This window comes from Thunnus thynnus, chromosome 19 (genome assembly GCF_963924715.1).
Source record: "Thunnus thynnus chromosome 19, fThuThy2.1, whole genome shotgun sequence".
Classification (NCBI taxonomy): domain Eukaryota; kingdom Metazoa; phylum Chordata; class Actinopteri; order Scombriformes; family Scombridae; genus Thunnus; species Thunnus thynnus.
In genome coordinates, this window is record NC_089535.1 from 889,701 (window position 1) to 906,771 (window position 17,071).

Genomic DNA, 17,071 nt, shown 5'->3' on the forward strand with positions numbered 1-17,071 from the left:
TTTAAATACAGATTCAATCAATCAACCAATCAATCAATTTTTATTTATATAGCGCCATATCACAACAAAAGTCATCTCAAGGCACTTTTCACATAGAGCAGGTCAAGACCGTACTCTTTAATTTACAGAGACCCAACAATTCCCCCATGAGCAGCACGTGGCGACAGCGGTAAGGAAAAACTCCCCTTTAACGGGTAGAAACCTCAAGCAGAACCCGGCTCTTGGTGGGCGGCCATCTGCTCTCCAGATTAACTTGGCTTTCTGTTTCAGTAAATTAAATGTAACTTGGTTCTTCTGGGCATCACTACCATGAGCTGAGAGCTCTATAATAAAGATATTTAGTGCCAGACGTGTCTGTCTATCTTCAGTTAAATAACAATGAACTCCATGACAGGCTGATTAATGTAGTCACATACACAGATATGTTCCTTTAAACTTTCATGTCTTTGGTTACTAATAATGAGTGAAAATGTAAATAACTGTCATATAACATTTTCAACATTATTGATGTGTGAGAACTCATTGACAGAAAAAACAGCTTTTAGTTTTTCATTTTGATTTCATTTAATGTTATTCTATAACATTTCATTTATTAAGTTATTACATTCAGTTATAGTGAGATTTTTCCTGCAGCATTTGTGTCCAAAAATCCTGATACTGAAAGTTTTTCGTGGTTCTTCGTTCAAAGTGTTCTTACCTGGGATGTTGACTTGAAGAAGCTGTGAGATGCTGAAGAGGCAGGAAGAGCAGAGAGGAGCCAGACTGCAGAGGAGGATAGGAGGGTTTATATAATCAGAGAGGCAGCAGGTCACATGATTTACAGAAAGTCTCAGAGACACAGAATGAAACAGAAAGACAGAGCCCCCCAACACACACACACACACACGCACGCACGCACGCACACACACACACACACACACACACACACACACACACACATACAATTTATCAGCAGGGAGGCGGCTAGTCACATGATTTCACAGAAACAGTCTCAGAGACCTCCCCTCCCAGAGCCGATAATACATATAATACATATAAGACATATAATACATATAACACATATAATATATATAATACATAAATAAAGAGAAAGGTAAACTCTGAGGCCTGATGTAGATCAGCAGGTCAGTCTGACTCCGTCATGTTGTGGTCAGAAGAGACAAACTTTTGTAGGTTAAAAGTTAAAATGTGATTAAGAGGTAGTAATGTTAGTTTTCTTTGGAAAAAGAGAGAAGCATTTTGGATTTTCTATTTCCAAAGTTTATCTCCAGGGGGCATGAATGAAGATTTTGCAATTAATTTCTGTAGTGTTTTTTTTTTTTTTTTTTTTACCTTACTTTATTTAAATGGTGTTTGTAATGTGTTTTATGATGACCCTGATGAAGACCACAAGTCAAAACGCGTCAAAACTAATAAACTTGTTCCTCATACGACAAGTGTTGCTGGAGTTCTTATCTCTCTAGATTTTATGAGTTATTAAAAATATTTATGTGGTTCTTAAAAAATATTTTGTTTGATTTCAGTTACTATCATAACCATAAACCCAGTATTTGGAGCTAGAACTGGATGTGTCTGCCTGCGATTCTCCATATGGCCTCCCAGGGCCTGCTGGGTCCTTGGTTGCAGGCTCTGCTCATAGAAAACATACATGGAACAAATATAGAGTGACAACAAAATTAACCAATCAAAAGGACTCACGCAGGACTCACGCAGGACTCGTGCAGGGCTCGCGCAGGCCTCGCGCAGGACTCACGCAGGGCTCACGCAGGCCTCGTGCAGGGCTCACGCAGGACTCACGCAGGCATTGCAGAAAGGAACGGAGGATGGATTTTGTTTTCCAGTGACTGGTGAGTCCTGCTGTATTAATTATCTATAGAGCTGATTAAGATTGTTGTTTGCTGCTGTGAGAAATATGGCCTAATTTCTATCTTTCAGAAAATCTTTCCTTTATTGTCTTTTTGTTGAGCAACATGAGTGAACGTTTACCATCGGAAGACTGGGTTGGCAGTTTAGCTAATGCATGTGTGGGAGAAATAACGAGGTTAGCATAGTTTCAGCTTGTTGAGCCGGTGCTTTGAGTACATTTGTTAACAGGTGTCAGAAGCTGATTTTGTAATGGACTTATTCTTAATGACGTAGTTTTTATATTGTTTAGATGTTAGTTGTTGGTGATGAGTGCACTTCAGCCTCTTTTACACAGCCCGTTCAAAGCGGGAATACTGCGCCTGTAATCCGCCTCGCTGTTCTGTGTGACAGCCGGCATGGCGGGACCGGGAGCTGACGCTGTTGTTTAGCCCGTATTCAGACCACATCAGGCGGTGCGGCGTACAGCTGCAGGGTTGAGGAGGTGTGCGGGGATGCAGGTGTGTTTGTGCTTTGGAAAGTAACCGTTGTGAAACAATCAGAAAATAACGTTTTAATGATCTGATTCATCAGCTTCCTCATTAACATTACTAGAGCTCTCTCTCTCCATTCACTCTCTAGCTCACTCGACCACAGCTGCTCTCTCTCTCTCTCTATCTCTCTCTCTCTGGTCTTTTTTAAAATGAGTCGGAAAGCCAAAAGAAAAGTCTAACTTAACTTTTAATGTTATCAAACGAAGAGAAATGTCCTCCCCTCGTCCTAGTAACGTCTCTTTACTTGCTTATGGCAGAGTTTACAGCTCTGATCAGTCTGATCTCCGGAACGCCGGTATGATGTGTAAAAGTAGGAGGCAGCTTTATAGCCATAAAGCGGCGGATCCTCTTTATAGCTATAATGTGGGTTCTCTGTATAAAAGAGGCTTTTGTGTGTGTGTGTGTGTGTGTGTGTGTGTGTGTGAGACCACCGAAGGCCCAGTGCAAGACCCCATGGTCTGCTACTGACAGGAAGTGATCCTTTTGTAACAAAGAAAGAAAATAATGAACTTATGGAACACAGAACTAAACCAGTAAACTAAACTTAATACTTTCTTTTACTTTAACCAAACATGTTGCTGGTATGTAAACTGTAACCAAACATAATGTAAACCACAAACAAAGCCTGAGAAAGATTAATGATGGAACTATGGCTAAAAAAAATAATTAACAAGCATGGTTAAAATTGGCGTGTTCTCACCCACTTTGACACAGGCACTATCCTTTGTTATTATTTATGTATTTTTATATCATAATTTGGTATTATCTGCTTACATATAACCAATGAAATGATTTGATGTTTAGATTAGATCATGTTTATATTTCTTTCACTCAGCTGCACCTGTATTAAAGGAGATGAAACTCTGAGGAGAGGACAGGATTTGAGGTTTTTGACTTGAGTTTTTGAGCAGATTTTTTAGATTAGTAAATTTAACTAAAACTGAATAAAAAGTCACCTTTGAAAAATGAGATCTATACTGAAATGTTTTATATTTTTCATCAAAAAAATGATCATGTGAAAGACAGATGAATGGCCAAATGAATTAATAACTGTTTTAATACAAAGTCATATTGAATGAGCTTAATGCATCTGTGGAATCATGTAATCCTTCAAGTTACTGAAACTGTTTCCTCTGCAGCCAAAAAGGCTCTGCAGCAGCTCAGTTTGACTGTTTGTTTTACATTATTATTGAACGGCAGCCCTGTTCACACCAGAGGTTCATTCCAATTCCCTTAAACTGCATCCATGTTTCCCTCACTTGAGTCTCTCCCACTCAAGACGCAAGGAAACCATGCGAGGAGAGAGGAAATGAGGAAATGTGTTTTTAGAGACGTGAGTCGTCCTTTCCATGGATGTATAAAGAAAACTGGATACAGTGTTGGAGGCGGATGCCATTCATTCCTAAAGTTGCTCAGTGGTGCTTAAGCCAAAAAAGTCACTTCCTGAAAACATACTGAGCATGCTCGTTGGGCCGCATGCGCCCATGGAGCATGCTCACTATAGACTTCTGCTGGCCAAGACAGCTAATTTCTGGTTTAGCCCTCTGGCTAACTTGAATGGGGATAAAATGATTCAATCGTGTGGCTCTTCTAGACTTTATAAATGTGATATGACTAAATGGATCAAGTTGTGACTCCCTTTAAGTCTGTGGGAAAAAAGTCTTTTTGGGAGCAATAGCGTCATGTGACGTTGTAATTACATGGTTTGGCCACTATGTCAAATTGGCTTCAAAGCCCTAATTTCATAAAATGTTATCAGATCAATCTACTCAGTCACTGTTTTAACAGTGTTCTGTATGAGAGGGTCAGTCTATAACCTATGAAAATGATCTGGAACCTTAAGATCCTCTAAACAGCATTTATTCTATAATCTCCAATATTTTTAAAATTATTTTACATAGAAGTTCAGCAGACAGCAGGCGGACCATAAATCAGCTGACTGGTTAAACTCCTTCACATCTCATACCAGAGATAAAGAAATTCAAATGAAGTTAGATTATTTGTTTTATTTATTTATTTCAGTGTAATTCTGTTTATTTTGTATTTAGTATTCAGGAGATGTCTTTAAGCTTTTAGCTTCCTGCTAACTGAGTATATGCAGAGAAAAGTCTGTTTTGTAACATATATTTGAATGACTTTGTGGACATATCAAATCTTTGAATATTTTATTACAAACGTATTTTGTAATGTGCAAACAAATAAAGAAATAAAGTAAAACACCAATCAGTAGTGAAAATGCAAGAAGAAATTATAGTTATAATAATAATTATAATAATTATAGACATTATATCATTTATCAAATATTCAGACAGTCAGACTTCACATCCGTACAGAGGACAATCTTCATGTCACAATTGTTACCAAAAGTTTGATGTTATTTCAGTTCATAACAAGAATGAAATAATGACGTTATCTTCATATTGATGCTGTCTGTAATATTTGGTTACTGAATGTTTTTTCTCTCTTTGGCTGATCAAAGTTCATCAACACATCTGAATTCTTAGTACACAATCTCATAAAATCAGAATTTTACAATCAAACTGAAAATGAAGAGTTCCCAATACGTGTCATGTTGTTTATCAAACACCTGTGAGGTTATCGTTGCCCACGCATGCATGACTTCAGATCGAGTGCTGCATTGTGCGGTGATCAGCAGTGATCAATTCTGCTCAGGTCTGGTTCATCTCCAACTAGCCTATTGTCAGCCGATCAGCTGTTAGTCACTTTAACAGCTGTAGAGGCTTCTGATGGAGTTTGTGTCTGCACACGTGCACTGTGACACTAATAAAGCTGCAGCAGCTGTTTCCTCTCTGCAGCCTGTTACCTGTTTAACAAACACCTGCAGTCTGTATTTATACTGTGTACAAGAACCTTTTCTACTGGCAGAATGCATTCATATTATTTATTAATTATTTGCCTCTGTATTTATTGATATTCTGATTGTGAATTCATTATTTAATAACCCAGAATATGATCAAGGTGTCCTTTGAACACTGGAAAATATTTATTGGGCTAAATGTTTCAGGGAAAATGTAAATGATAAATCAATAAATTAGATTAAATATAAATGTGTTTCTTGCTGACAGACTCTCCATTATTTTAATTTGATCCATAATAACAGTTAATGGAGGAAATAACAGATCATGAAAAGAAAAATCTTTCTAATAAACGAATAAAGTTGTTTATGGTTCTTTTATTGATCAGACCGACAATTAACAATGTTTAACTAGACGGTGAATCAGAAAACAAATGAAATATAAAACTTGGGAGTGATACACTTGAGTTTAATCTGTAATCACTCTCTCCACTCAGTGACGTATCGGATCAGTCCGATCAGCTGCAGCATATAATCAATAACTGATATCCAGTAAGGGGGCATGTAGGCTGATAAAAGACTTCAGTGAAGGCTGCTCTCATGTCTCCTCGCTCCTCAGAGCAGAACTTGACCTGATTACTGCGGTAAGGGGGGTAAAATAATTTACCCAGGAGTAGCTGCAGTGTGCAACAACAACCACCAGGTGGCACATGTAAGCAGTCCAGATGCACTGTCTGTCTCTCTGACCCCATGTACACCTGGTATTAAAATGTGATCTGCTGGATACAGATCTCATTTTAATACTCTCATGGATGTATCAAGAGAACTGGATACAAGGACAACAAGAACAAAGCAAATCTGACATAGCGGCCAAACCACGTAATTACAACGTCACGTGATGCACACTGGCCCAAAAAGACTTTTTCCCATAGACTTAGCGTCAAAATGACTCGTTTCACTATCATAATTTCACATTTTGAAAGTGTAGAAATGTTGCATGATTTAATTTTCTGCCTTCATTTCATAATGGACATTTGTGTTATGATATTTAAACCAATCATCCATCAACACAGTTTAGACATCAATATATGAAACATGGAAATTTGTCCCCCCCAATAATTGACTGGACATCAGATTCCCCCAGAAGCTGAAAGAAAGCTAAAATATTAAAGGCCAAACAACAAAACAAACAACAAAGTGGCAAGCTCTTCAAACCTGCCCGGTGGCTACTTAGTCAAGGTGCTCAAAACTGAAACTCCAAGCTGCTGAAGCAGTTACTCGGTCAAAAGTGCAACTAAACAAGCAGCAACAACCACAAATGATCTAATAAAAAAGATGACCACTACACTTTCTGACATGTTCAATTCACAAGCATGGTGAAGTCTGAGGCTCTTTTGAGCAACGATGGAATCTATCAAGGCTAGGTTGTGCAACAAATTCTTCAAGATTAAACGCCATCATCAAGAACAAATGTCAAACAAATGCCAACCATAAAAACCGCAAAGCCAACAAAACATCTATTACAGCCCCCCAAAAATAGCACAACATGCAAAAGGATCACTGCCCAAACAAAACAGCAGCACAAGATCAGTGGTGTCCAACACAAAACATAGGCACCATGCAAACAAATAGCAAACTACACAAGGTATCAAAGCAACACATAATAGTGTCAAACTACATATCAGTTAACATGTGGACAGAGAAAAAGTTACTATGACACAGTTTGCAATCATGAGTAACTGCAAAACAACAAGATGCACAGCGACAACACTGAGGTGAAAAAAACAAAAAGCCTTCAGCAACTTGCATTTAAAGCAAGCCTACAGAAACATGCTAGTGTGGAAAAACGTGTGGACGAGCCCCCAAATATGTTACAGTCTGTAAACAAGTAAAGGCTCAACTGGAGACCGAAACATATAAAATGACACCAAAACCTCTGAGTTAACAAGAAAACAACAAGCTTTATTTTGAAAATAATAAACTATACAATGTACAAAATACAAAGAAAACAAAAAAGTGGGTGGAGATCCCAGCCAAAAGGAGCAAAGATGGGCCAGCCAAGCAATGGGCCATTGCACCCAGCTCATCCCCTAAACTACCAAAAGAAAAAACTAAACTACACTGAACCAAACAAAACCCGATAACTGGACTACCAGTGATCTCCAACCCAAACTAAAATAGCAAACTAAAATAAGAAAACCAACACTCTAAAACATGCTGGAAAAAACAATTGGGAGGAAAAAGGGAGAAAAATTGCCCACAAGATGTGCGTCCGGATGTTGGGCATGTGTCTCTCACTCACTGCTCCTCAGGTCCCCCCTTCTTCTCTGATGGTTTATTGATTTCAGGTGCTCCACTCCTACAGGAGAAGGCAGGTGGAGGGGAGGGAGAGTGCCAGAGAGAGAGAGGGAAAACAAAACATATTCACAAGCAGTGTGCAATAATTCACATGCAGGGCCACATGTAGCAGTTATGTTACCTGACCAACGTTGTCGCCGTGGTAGCGACTGGCCTGTGACGGCTCCCACCTGTCAGTCAAAGCAGCCACACCCTTAACTATGCATAACTTTAAGCCTTAATAAAATTTAAATAGGTGAGTTATATGAAAATTCAACCCATGTACACTTGTCATGAACATGGAAATAAGCTATAGAGACCAAAACAGTTTTTTGTACCAGGCTGTAAACATGTTTATTCTGTTGTAAAGTTGGGCATTTTGACATGGGAGACTGAGGGGATTGACTCGCTTCTGGAGCCTCAAGTGGCCTTTCGAACTGCAGTTTTTGGCACTTCCACATGGGCTCCATTTTTCAGTCCCGGAGGTTGTACAGAGCAGAGGAGGAATGGACAGAAAAGGAGCACTTACCTTATAATTCAATACCTGCACAATGTTAGCAAGAAGATGTGATGCAACAAGAAAATAGATCCTCAAACAATCAGTGGGCAGCCCTACTATGATCAGACTAGTCAGCCACAAACCCGGAGGTCCACACCAGACGCTCATGTTTGAGTCATCAGGCCAACCCTCTTACCAACCCCAAACAATTTACAACAGTAAATGTCGCTCTGTCACTTCTCAACAACTATTGGATGGATGATCAGTGATCCTCTGACTGTTCCTTTACTGCCACCATGAGGTTGACATGTTCACAATCACAATCAGCTTTGAAAGGATGTTTAAAGCATCATTAACTGAACTTTCAACAACATTTCACATCAGTCCATCCAACAGTCGTTGAGATATTTGAGTCTAAAGCAAAGTTATGAACCGACAGACTGACCTCACAGTGTGGATGAAACTAGAAGAAACATATCAGTAAAACACTTAAAACAAGGAGTCCTGGTTCATAAATAAGCTCTGATTAATGACCGGCTGCTGCATATGTGGGTTTACAGTAAGCAGGTTACTATAGTGCATGTATTTCTCATCTGCATGTAAATATACTGATAAACAAACAGTTGAATGTTTTATAGGTCAGTTAAAGTTATTAATGTCTGTTTGATCCTGTAACTGCCACAGTTTACTCTTCAGAGTCTCTGTTATGTTCTGTTTTCTGTCTTCTCTGACTGTTTCATCAGGTACATCTTATACAAGACACCCAGAATTCAGGATAAAGGGCTGACTGGTTTGGATTATGTTTACATTTATCCAGCTGGACAGAATAAGTAGTAATGATAACAATAAAAAGATCAATGATGCTAACGGCATCCTGGCAAAGACCCTGCAGCCGCTCTTTACTCCAGTGAGTATTATTTTAGAGACTCAGCCACCTGTTACTATTTTCCATTTTTTCCCAGTAATTGATTGTGCTCTCTGTACACCATCTGTCAATAACATCTTAATATGCTCCATTCAAACACAGTAAACCACAGAGCAACACAGACAAATAAACAGCAGCCAGAATTTCTATTTTCAGAAAGATTATTAAGTCCAGCACTGACAATAATACATTTAAATAACTGAAGCATATTTGAATTAAATTATTTCTCATGATTGTGCAAAAATATAACATTTTAATTATAGCTTTATTCTGATGGTCAGGGTCCTGCTTTAAACCCACAAAGGAGAAAAGCTTCTACAAATGTATTTATATATATCCTGAATATTTATCATTTTTATCAAACAAGTTGAACACAGCTTTGGACGAATAACGAACGAATTGAATTGAATTGGTCTTTGAAAACGGAAATGATGTCAGTTTTTATTTGCATATAGAGTGGGGAAGTGAGATCCGATCACAAGTGGTCACTCAGGATGCACTTGATGTCCAAAGTGCCCTTTTGTCAAGGCATATTTATTTTTATTTTCATTTATTTATTAAATTAATAATTTTTGTGAAGGCTTGCGTGGCCCTTCAAGAAAGAACATTTAACATTTATTAACAATTTAGCTATAAATAAAATGACCGTCATGACCGCTGCCGTCAGTTACATGATGACCTTTCACCTGAGGTCAACCTTGACGTGACCTAACAGTAGTAACTGAGTTGCTGTGGCAACCAGGGATGCTGCAGACTGACGTTCAGCAGGAGAAATAACAGTGATTTGGGATGTCATTTGTTCTAAAAAGGGAGAACTTCAACTGCCAGTAAGCGGGGTTCACAGCGGTGTTATGTGCACGTTGTTTGGTGTATTTTACAAGACGAAGTGAAGTGAGCGTGCATGTTTGTTGTACAGCCTGTTCAGCTAGCCACAGTGTGCTGCTTGAGGGTAAAAGTAGGGTTGCTTTTCATTACGCTATATGTAATGTGTTTATTGATTGGTCAGCTGATCTGACGGGACAGTAAACAGACGGCTGTTATAGTAATATAGCAGATCAGCAAAACTACCTGTGGGACAGGAATGAAAGCACCGACAGCAGCTGATCATATTTATTCATAGAATGAAAATGACTGAATCATGAATCAATCACAACAAACACTCTTGTGACTTTCTTCTCTTTTCTCCATAAGTCAAAAGGCTTCTTCTTTCTTCTCCGTTTCAGTGCGTCTCAGCTTCTTCAGGAAAATATGAAAATATAAAATCACGTCAGATTTTCACAAACTAAATAAGCATTTATGTTTATAAATTATGTTATTTAGACATTCTGCAGGCTACAGCTGTTTTTATTGTTCCTTATGTCGGTTCTGTTCGTTCAGTAATTAACAGGTTTAAATGAAGTTTATAGACTTATAAACAAAGTTCTGGAACCAAAGACCACGCCTTGTACGCATCCCATTTCCACACCACAGGGTATTTAGACACACCACATCCACTCCTCTCCCCTTTGTCTAAGCTTGCAAGTCCCTCCAACCCGACCCCTCCGCTAACTTTTCTTTCTTCTCTGCTTGAACACAGGAACAGGGGACTTCGTACAGATGCCAGACCATCAAGACAGCACCCCCACCCTGAGTCTCGACCCCCTTGTTCCCACTTACCTCCCTGACATCGACGCCTCTCCTCCTTACATCTATCACTCTCCTATCCACTCCCTCCTTCCCCTCTTTCCCACCTGCTCTTCTTTCTCCCCATCCCTCGACCCTCATCCCCTTGACCCTGACCCCTCATCCCGCATCCCACGACCTCAACCCTCACCACCTCATCCTCCCACCCCGATCCTTTCCCTTCTCCCATCCATCCTTCCCTCTCCAATCATCTCTCTAACTATCCTTCCTCCTTTTCACCCTGCTCTTCCATCTCCCACCCAATAAATCATTAAATCCATATTCTAGAAGGAGTTGTCTTGGTTAGTGAAATTGTCTATTTGTGTCTTATTGTGTGACAGCCAGATGCTGCTATAGATCTATAATCAAATGATAAAACACTGGAGCAGTTATGAGATGTTTTCCTTCCAGCTATCACTATGTATAAGAAGAGTTATAACTGTTACTTAATAAGTTCTATATATTTAGAGTTGACTTCTACATATTTGACAGTTGAGGTGATGTGCGTCATGAGTAGTTGTGTCTCCTCAAAATGACGCTGGAGTGAACGAGGACGTCCTGTTTGGTGAATTAAATTCTTTCGTCCTCGGGAAGAGACAGAAGTGAGGGAAGCGACATGTTAGTGTAATGAAAAGCAGCGTGTGACGACAGCAACCTCCCCAGCAACCCCCTCAACAGCAACTGTACTATGTTCCCCATCAGGTAAAACATGTGTGCCTCAAGTCACACTGGTGATACTCAACATACTATGAAGTTACGATTATGAGGTAGAAATGTATCACTATTGTTTTTAGTATGATGGCTGATCTGCATAACAGCTACAGTTCATATGGCTGTAAGAAGTGATGGAGGTTATTAAAAAGAAGAGATAAATAAAAACACTGACAGAGCTACAGTTTGATGTGTCATCACATTCAGGCTTTTCATTTGGGCTCTTTTTATATATTAGGTAAAAACATCTAATTTGCCTGAATTGAGTGATCGGTTACATACAATGAAAAAACCAACGGTGGGCCTGTCCATAACTAATTCATATATTTTTTCAATTTGTGTAAAAATGTAATAATGTAATAATTATCATGACATTTTTATCAACCTTAATTTTGGGGACCCCCGCCTGGTACTTGAGGCCCCACGCGCTCTGCGTACTCTGCGTATACGGAGCGGCGGAACTGGTTGTGATGGTGGAGAAGAATGATACTGGAGGCACCGGAGTCTGGCTGTTACACAGCACACCACAGTTCCCTTATAAAAGAAATAAAAATCACTTCTGGCCTAAAAGTGGAGCAAGAAATGCTCAGATATTCATCTGCGTAATGTTCAACTATGACCAGTTCAAACATATCAGTAATCCATCTTCATATTTACTGTGTATTATTCTTAGTGTTTGAATTGAATGATACTATAAATGTGTTTGTCTCAATGTTTTCAGGTAAACACCTGCAGTACATCAGAGCGTACCCATTTGATTCTCATTTTCCACAAACCTTAAACCTTAGTGAGCTTCACAACAACAACTAGTTCGTTCCTACGCTCCAACTGCTGATATCCAGGGGAGGGAAGGCGTTTCACACAGCATTGCTAAACAACGGTTGGATAAAGTAGAGGGTGAGTTTTAGATAAAATATGTTTCGAAGCAGGTTATGAAAAAATTTCTCTTGTACACTGGCTGTAGCTCGAAAACATTATCCAATAGATTTTAAATCCTTTGTTGTCATTGGGTAACTATCCAATGACATGCACCACTGAGTAATATCATAGGAAAGAACAAGGCCCCACCTCCAACCTGCATCTAGATATTATAAAACATCCATGTGTAACTTGGCTAAGCTGGCTAGCATACATCCATGAGCTACAGCTAAGTGGTGCCCTGCAAAAATGTTCCGGGTGGAACTCCCACTGTTCTGCATGTCGGAGTCAGTGGATTATTTGTGTTTTGACAGCAATTTTTTGTGTTGGGGAGCGTACCGCACCAAACATCCTGTACTTAACGGTTCCGTACGAACACACAAACCGTCTGTAATGTGGCTCCTTTTGTTGTTGTTGTTGTTGCAGTTAGAGATATTTACGTTACTATTCCAAAGGCTGTCATCAGTGATGTGAATGTCCAGAGCTGAGGCTGCCAGCCAGACCGAGATGGTTCCTTCTGCCTTCAAAATAAAAGAAAAGCGCAAAATATCCTCTTTGTAAACACTGACTGGGGTAAATGGGATCCTGGCAGTGATCATTCATAGTTGTGTGTAGCTCCCTGGATCAGAATAAACCCTGGACATGTGTTGCTGATGTAAATAGATCAGAGTCACAGTATGAGAGGCTGGTGGAGGTTCGGCCCCCACTTTGACCCTCAGCCAATCAGAATACAACATAATGAAAGCAGCAGCATGTTTACCTGCACTAATGTCTGCAGCTGCAGATGTGAGACAGTATATAGTCTATGAAGCAGAGTCTGAAGCTGCTGCTGAGACTCAACAGGAAGTGTCAGTACGGTGAGATCGAGTCCAAGTTTCCTCTCAAAGTAGCCGGAGGTCGTTAGCTTAGCTTTAGCACACTTCCAGTGTCCTGCTTTGCTCGACGTGCAGCTGAAATTCAACAACAGAAGTTACGTACATGCTCAGTGTAGCATTAAAGCCTTGTGCTAAAGCTTCCTGCAGATTTGATTTGTTCTGCTCGGTGTGACGTACTAACGACGTCGGCCTCAACACCTCAAATAACTTAAAACCACAGAGGAGATAGAAGTGAGTCTAATTTTACAGCACAGGAAGCCCCAACATCACCCTCTCTTAATATATCAGTCCCTCCAGGATTTTGTGATGTTTTATGAGCTCTTTTGTAAGTCTTTCTTAACTCTTTCTCCCACTGGGCCCCCGATTGGTAATTTCTCCTGTTAATCTCTGATTTCATAGTGACACAAATCAAATGGATGTTTCTCAGTGTCTGTGTGTGATATGTGTCATGGTACCTTAACCAGCACACTGTGGTTGTGTGTGAATGAGAGGAAGAAAACATTATTTTCTGATTGTAACTACATTTACAAATAATCACCAACACTTCGCACCTCCAGCCACTAAATACACATCATATGTAAACTATGGGAGTAAGGTAAAAAGAAAAAAGAATTATCGTAGTTTAAAATGTTTTTTCCATGTTCTCATGTATGAAGAGACCCAAAATGAACACTGTAAGCAAACTATTGATTACTATAAGCAAATTATTGAAACAACATTTGTTTAAGAATGATTCTGTTCGGAGCTTTTTGATCCATATAAGCAGTTGATCACTGTAACTGTGATCACCATGATCTATAATGATATGGAATATCTGTATGGCTGAGTTCTGTTAAGGCCTTATGGCCCATATGTGACCCACAGTTCACATGATTGCTGTGTGTCAGTTCATATATGGGCCAGGTACCTAAATTTTATAGGTGATCCTGAAGTGAAATTCCCTCCTATTTTGAAGGTATGGTGAAACATATGTTGTCATGATTTGGCCCTTGTGCATTTTGTCATGCCATATCTCAGCCACATGTGCCAGTTAAATACCACATATGACCCAAAGGTTGATGCTATCAGGGGCGTCATCAGACTGGCAGGTGGAGGGGTTTGTGTCACATGGTTTATCAGAAACGCTGGTATCTGATTTAAGATAAATGTGCTCTAAGTATTTGCAGTGAAACAGGGAGGGCAGGGAGATAAGACTGTTTACACTTTCCAGTGCCTGGCAGCTGTTTGATAGGATCAGGCTGGTTGTGATCCACTGAAAATTAACCCACACATCTCACAGAGTGATATTTGATTTCTTGTTTTGGGTCTGAATGATATTTAGATTTAATTGCAGCACAGAGAGAATTCAAACATCTGCTCATCAGAAACACATGATGATAATCTTCATATGGCTGTTAAGTTTCAATTTGCAAACAATGAAAGTGCCACATTTTTATGAGGGCAGGAGTAATGCAATGGTTCAAAATGAAATGAAATGAATCTTTGTATGCAGGGTTCATTCTGCTTGATAAGGAACCAGAGTCCACAGAGTGCAAAGTTAACTTGTCCAATAAAAATATGAAAAACAACAAATATTTGACTTCAGTCAGAGACCAAAATGTATCTTTCAAAACAAATAATATATGAATGACATTAAACTTTCCTCTGTCTTACCTGTTTTAAAATATCCCTCTTCATCCAGCTGTTACACGACAAACTACTTTTCCTCATTTTTTGTAGTGGTGCCTTGAGGGACTAGAAAACCAGTTTCATGATATGATGTTGGAATCAGAGATGTGGTGCTACTGTTATGAGTCTAAATATCAGGCTGTGGAATCAGACAGAGATCAGTTTTTCAGTTTTTATAAATTTGATATTTTCCACTTTATGTTTATTGTCTTTGCAGAAGGATTTGGACCGATGAGGCTGGCAGCCCCAGGTCTGAACGGCCACATCACTGCCGACTGCCTTTGTAATAGTGACGTAAAGATCTCCATCTGTAAAAACAACAATAGGAGACATGTTATATCGTCTCTCCACTGATACTGAATGATGGAGTTACAGGATGCACCTTTCCCACCCAGAGTTTTGACTCAAGGAATCAGGAACTATTAGGTTTTTTCCATCAGCCCAGTTCAGTCTGCCGTAGCCATGCCGACCCAACTTGCGATGAAATTTGTCTCCACTACAGCCTCACAGTGGGGGATAACTGTGGTGAGCCACGCTGCTGTGGTCCTGCTCACTGGCAGGGCCGACCACGGCCAACCTGTGACGACCTCCCTCTTCCCCTTCAAACCAGCGGTGTGTTGAGACTCAAATCCTGTCTGTGCAACTCTGTCTCCTAGAAATGACCTTCATATATGACTAAACTGTTTCCTAGTTACTTTGCATTCACAAGCGTAATCTCTGCCTGGATGATGTTTATAGTGACGTTTTGTAGAATGAATGAAGCTACATTTCTACCTGTCTCTGCAGTGGGAGGGAGGAGGTCGGGGTGGATGGGGGGCTACAAGATGCAGGACTCTGACAGCTGAGACCCGGGTCCACTTCCTGATACCTGTGTGTGTACAGGTTTGGTTCAGGTTAGTGAAAGATGCTGTTGAGGCTCAAATGTTCAGAAAAACAAGTTGAGCTTCAAGTCAATGCAGACTTTTTTCTGTATTAAACAGAGACCATGATATATAGAGTAACTGCTGACCAGTGAGGTCACACACAAGATGAGCTCCTGAAATGCCCTCAAAGCATGAAAAAGACTGAAACAAAGGAAAACCGACAACCTGTGAATAGCAAGATAAGGGTACAGGAATTGAAAAGGGTTATAAGTAGGAACGAAATATCTATTATATCACCAAAAAAGAGAAGATCTCCAGCACATCTAAACCAGAAAGACATCCAGAGCAAACCAACCAACCCTGCTGCCTGCAACCTCAAGGAGAAGTAGGAAAAGAGGCTGAGAAAAAAAAAAAGCACAAAAAGAAAGAGGACAAAGGCACTTCATCTGTAACACTGAAAAAAGTAAAACAAATCTGCTTAAAAAACTTAAATGCCTAAAACATTGAAAACTTAGCTAACTTTGTTGAAGCAGAGCATGTTAGGCTGCATTCACACCAAATCAGGTGGTGCGGCGAAAATGCCAGTTGTCCAATTCATTTGAATGGGGTAGTGCGGCTCGGCTGCGGCTGTTTTGGCCGCTGCGGCGCCACACCAGACTGCGGCCGGAAAGTTGAGCCAGAGTCTGCGGTGGCCAATCACAGCGGGAGATCAGACTGACAAGAGTTGTAAACTCTGCCATGAAGTACAAAGCGAGGACATTTCTCTTTGCTAGATAACGTTAGTACTTTGCTGTCTGCTTCGCGACTCATTTTAAAAAAGACGAGAAAAAGAGAGAGAGGGCAGCTGTGGTCGAGCGAGCTAGAGAGTGAATGAAGAGAGGCAGCGGAGATAGCCAGAAAGCCGGTGAATCAGATCAATTAAACATTATTTTCTGATTGTTTCACAGTGGTTACGTTCTACAGCACAAATAAACACGCACACTTCTGCTCGACCCTGCAGCTGAATGCCGCACTGCCTGAATGCAGCCTTACGATGGAGATGGAACAAAGCAATGACAACGATGGCAAAGAAGTAGAATACCAACACATAGCAACACTCTTGTCCAATGCAGAACAACTGTTTGCTGACTACATCATATGCAACGGCAAAAAGATCACAAACAATGTTCTCTTTCATACAGACAACATCAGCACATGGAAGCAGGTCATTTTTAATAGCTATACACACATTGTAAAAGAAGGCATTGATTGTGGTGGCTGTTTAACTGTGTGTCAGGATGAAACTCTGGACACAGACAACCCTCTGCTCACTTTTACCTAGTATACTAAAAAAGGTACAGTGCTGATACAGGGAAATGAGACAAGCCTCAACTCCTTTGAGGAACTCTTCCCCAAGATGAAG

At 40.0% G+C, this 17,071-nt stretch overlaps 1 protein-coding gene and 1 long non-coding RNA gene across 3 annotated transcripts in view; one reads left to right on the top strand and one right to left on the bottom strand.

Annotated features, from left to right (window-relative positions):
• Positions 1-824, bottom strand: part of LOC137170631 (uncharacterized) — a 6,940-nt gene extending 6,116 nt beyond the window's left edge. The window contains exon 1 of one of the 2 annotated variants that reach the window (XM_067574139.1): positions 698-824. The gene's annotated coding sequence lies outside the window, so the exon portion shown is untranslated. The remainder of the gene's footprint in view (positions 1-697) is intronic. The other variant, XM_067574140.1, reaches the window with a different exon arrangement.
• A 972-nt stretch (positions 825-1,796) lies between these two features.
• On the top strand, positions 1,797-10,890 carry LOC137170647 (uncharacterized). Its single transcript, XR_010924644.1, has 4 exons — positions 1,797-1,847; positions 2,257-2,363; positions 8,791-8,954; positions 10,549-10,890. It is a non-coding gene; the product is annotated as an uncharacterized lncRNA (long non-coding RNA).
• Positions 10,891-17,071: the final 6,181 nt, after the last annotated feature.